At 42.2% G+C, this 4,298-nt stretch overlaps 2 protein-coding genes across 3 annotated transcripts in view; one reads left to right on the plus strand and one right to left on the minus strand.

Annotated features, from left to right (window-relative positions):
• The window catches only part of MCF2L2 (MCF.2 cell line derived transforming sequence-like 2), a 307,244-nt gene that overhangs the window by 115,505 nt on the left and 187,441 nt on the right, over positions 1-4,298 (minus strand).
• Positions 1-4,298, plus strand: part of B3GNT5 (UDP-GlcNAc:betaGal beta-1,3-N-acetylglucosaminyltransferase 5) — a 20,254-nt gene that overhangs the window by 11,080 nt on the left and 4,876 nt on the right. The window contains exon 1 of one of the 2 annotated variants that reach the window (XM_019503363.1): positions 3,407-3,668. The exons of the other annotated variant lie outside the window; for it this stretch is intronic. The gene's annotated coding sequence lies outside the window, so the exon portion shown is untranslated. Of the gene's footprint in view, positions 1-3,406; positions 3,669-4,298 lie in introns of those variants that run through there. 2 annotated transcript variants of the gene reach the window in all.

Consider the following 4,298-nt stretch of genomic DNA (forward strand, 5'->3'; position numbering starts at 1 on the left):
GGGGGGCAATACACAAGAAAAGGAAAATAAGGATGACGTACGCATATGTGGCTTTTTAAATTTTGTATCTCCAGTGCCTGAGCTAAAGCGTACTGTCTTTATTCTGTGTACCATTAATTCCAACAGGGTCTTGCTTGTATCAAGATAAAATAGTTCTGCTCCAACTTTTAAGTTCTTCAAATGTACAACTACCACTAAGTCTCTAGAATAAATTGGCTCATATTCATTAGAATGATATTGGCTTAAAGCTGAATGTGGCCCTCCTATTAGACTTGTGTTGATCCTGGTTTTTAGTATTATTTATTTTTTCCTGTGAAACTGCCTCCTACCTGCAATGAGCTTCTACCTTGTCAAACAGACTGCTGTTGATGCAAGTGCAGTTTTGAATGCTTGTAACACTTTTCCTATGGAAATCCAAATGGGAACTGTGCTGCGTGACAGTTTTAAGAGGGTGGCTAGATGCAACTGGGGAGTCTAAAACTTTCTGAAAGAGAATCCCTCCTAGGGACAGAATATTTGTGCTTTAGTAAGAAGAAACATGCTAAATGCCAATGGTACACTAAAATAAAATGAAATGGCTCATTTAAGGGCAAATGCACTACTTAATTTAAAAGGTATGAAGCCTCTAATGTAACTTGCCCCCTCCAGACGAGTCTTCAAAAGAGACGTACTGGACAGAGGAAGAGAAGTGGTGTTGGTGCATGACTATGAACACTTGGAAGCTCAGAGAGGGAAAGTACAGCGAACAGAATCTTCCAGTTGTGTGTAAAATTCAGAGTGCTGTATTTAGTATATGGTCCTTCATGTTGAAGACCTCTTCCTTGAACAACTGGTTTTTCTAACCTATGCAGGCAATGTATGGGAGCTGGAATGCAAGTGACAGCAAAACGTATTGCGCTTTGGCTTCTGCACTGGCTGTCTGTCTGCTTATCTAATGTTTCATTAAGGGATGAATGCACAAAGCGAAGGGGTCGGGAAGTGAAGGAGATGCCAGTTCATGGCTGTGGAAACCATACTTTGGCCCTCTGTGTAACCAAGACCTCTAATTCCTGTTACTTGGTGAAAGCTGCACAGCTCCAAGGAGCAGAACCTAGGCTGCAGACGGGGCCTAATTTAGTAATGAACTCTTGTACCCCAATAGGGAAGGGGAGCCTGGTGATGGGAAGGGACAGAGCCAAGCAAGAGGATATAAACAGAGGTCCTGGGCTAAGGAGCAAGTCTGGCCCGAGCAGGATGCGGCTCTCTGAAGGGCTGAAAGGGCAGGTTTCAGTGAGTAAGTACAGAGGGGCTGAAATTGCTCTGGGTCAGCAAGGGAGGAGATTGGCCTGAGGAAAGGCACCTCAGGAGCACAGTATGGGTTTTTGGGAGTATTGTTCTACAAGGCTGGCATGTACTTGAGAGTGGGCCAGCCAAGGCGGTAGGCCTGTAGACCTGAAGATGAGACAGTCAGTTAGTTAGCTGTTGAAAGTTTGACTTAAACTTTTAATATGGAGGATAGCTCCTTGATAAAGAACGTGACGATACAAAGACAACTTTACTGCAAAAGTCAGTGTTCTTTAAAAATCCTATGCAGGAGCGCTGTCTTTTGCACGTAGCCTTTTTGAAGTTTGGCTTTCTAAATGTACAGAGCAAACTGTAAATTGTGATGAACCAAAGTGGTAAAGAGGACAATGTGGTTTTGGTTTGTGCTGCTACGTGCTGAACACTTCTTCCTTCATCATCTGTAGCTGCCTCGGCTTGCAGTCTAAACTGAGGTCCCAAAATTTAATACTGGAAGGGATGGAGGAAAAGTTTGTGTGTGGGTTTTTTTTTTTTTGCAGCTGAGCAAACTATTTATTTGTGTGGTATATTCCCCAAAACAAGACGCATGCTTGTTTTGGGCAGGCAGAATGAAGGGAAAATGTATTTTTTTGTTTTTCCCTTTCAACCAAATTGAAAATCAGACTGCTCACTTAAGGCCCATGCCCTAATTCTTAATCCCTAATTTTAAAGGGGGGGGGGGACTGAGTGTGGTATGTGCATATAAGTTTTTCTCTGAGAACCTGGTTTTCTACCTCCAAATTCTGTAACAAAAATAAAGATGTACTACTGTAGAATTTATTTTTTAAAGAAGTGTGTGTGTGTGTGTGTGTGTGTGTGTGTGTGAGATGAATTTTGAGCATGTCTGCCTTTGGTACAGAAAGACCCCTTGCTGGATGGGCTGACATCCAGCGTACTGAGGCAAAGGGAGAGGGATGCACACACAATAAACTGTGTGCCTTGGTGGGAGGAAGCTAAGGGAAAGTTGCAGGGGTGTTTGTAAAATGAAGGTTTGTAAAATGAAGCGCGAGGCTGCACTTGGCCCATGAAACCAAGAGACGAACAGCAAGTGGAACCTAGGACAACCTGTCCTCACAAGAAGAAAAGAGATCTTCCTAACTCACTGTTATCTGCTAATGAGGAAAACTCTCATGGAAGCCATGTAGCTGATGCATATGAATTAGTGGGCCAAAGTTAACCCTAGGCTCCTGCCATTGGTCTGTTTTGACCGTGTCATGACGAGAAATATCTAAAATGCAGCACTTACGGTTCGTGAGAAACTCCAAAGTGGTTATTAAACTAATTTTTAGGAGGTGTACATTGCATGTGTTTAACTGGAAATTCAAAGGAAGAGGAAATGCCGGGGCATGCTTGCTAGGAACTCGTCTCCCTTGAGGAGAAATAAGTCCTTGACAAGCTGCTGAACTGCCGACTAGAAATGCCTTTCTTGTAGCAGCTTTGGACTTTCAATCTTTGGGAGTCCCCGTATCTAACTGGTTAAACCAAGTATGGTTAAAATAACTTTTTTGCCTTGGGGAAAAGGGCAGTCTGGCTTCTCCTTAACCCCTCTTTCCAATCCTGAGACTAGCTGGAAGGACAGTTTTTTTTTTTTTTTTTTGTTTTGTTTTTTCCTCCTCCTTGTGTGGCTGGGTTTAGGCTATGTGATCCCTGAGCATCTGACAGTTATAGAACACTTAACTGCATTCAAGAGTAAATAAGAGAAGGCCAGGATGGTGCTTCCAAGGGTAGGGAATTAAAAAGAACAATAAGGTCTTTCTTACACTTGGAAGAATTTAGTCCAAGGTAATCTTGATATTGTGACGCATCAATTTGCATTGGCATCTGTATACATCTATTTCCTAAACTCCATCTTTCTTTTTTTGACATCGTTCTCTAACACATCTGTGTGTGTACATACACTGGAAGAGTTTGAGTAGAGAAGGGATGTCTATGCTCTAATAAAGGGAAATTTCACATAGGACACACCCAGGGTTGTCTCTGGCATAAGGATCCAAATAATCTTCCCGCTTGCTAAACTTCTTTGTTTCTTTGAGCAGAGGTCCCTGTATGAACACATTATAGTAGCTTGTACTACCGGTACTAAGACCTTCTTGAAAAGGAAGAAATCCAGAGGTTGAAGTCTGTAATTTTGATTCCCTTCTGTTCTGGCTACACTGAAATCTCAAACTGTTGTCTAGCCAATTTAACTGGGTCACCTAGGAGGTGGGTCTGCAGCCTGATATTACTTCCATTATGGACACAGTGAAAGGGAGCTCAGTTCACCTGTTTTACCAGGTAGAATCTGTCAGTCTCCCTCTTCCATCCTTCAAAAATAAAGGCGCCAGCAGGTAACAATTATTCCTACTTGAGTAAGTATAGAAAGCTATGAATGTGCTCTTAGATGCCTCTTCAGACTTCTGAATCTGGGATGACCTACTAGTAGGTTGCTGTGGCCCTTGCTGTCGAGCAAGAGAAATTTTTGCAACTGAAGGCTGGAAATCGGCTTCCGGCAGAGGCAGCATATAGATTGCCCAACTCTATACACTATATTAAATGCCCTGATAGTCTTGCTGGCACACAGCTAAGCTTAATGTATGTGTCCTTGTGATGGGTGCTCTTTCCTTACGCAAAATAAACCAGACTTGTACTTCATTGGTCAGCCTAGAGATAACATACTTCCATGATTGCTGCTAGAGGAATTGATTGATAAGGTATTTGGAGCTTATCTAGTCTAAGGTAGCCTAAGACCTGATTCCTGATGCAGTAGAGCCAGGGCCAAGGAGAGACTTTTTACAATATATGAATTGATCATGAGGCTTTAATTCTACAGGGTACCTGCCAGTTTGAAGGTTAAACCTATAAACTACTTAAAGTGGATAAACAGGAAGGCAGCAGCACAAAGTAAATACAACTTGCTGCAGTAGCTTATGATACTCTCCCCTTGGGACAGCTTGGTTGGTTGGTTGTTTCTTTTTTTTTTTTTTTTTTTTTTTTTTTTT

The sequence above is a fragment of the Gavialis gangeticus genome, unplaced genomic scaffold, assembly GCF_001723915.1.
Source record: "Gavialis gangeticus isolate Ggan-Ray unplaced genomic scaffold, GavGan_comp1, whole genome shotgun sequence".
In the NCBI taxonomy this organism is placed as follows: domain Eukaryota; kingdom Metazoa; phylum Chordata; order Crocodylia; family Gavialidae; genus Gavialis; species Gavialis gangeticus.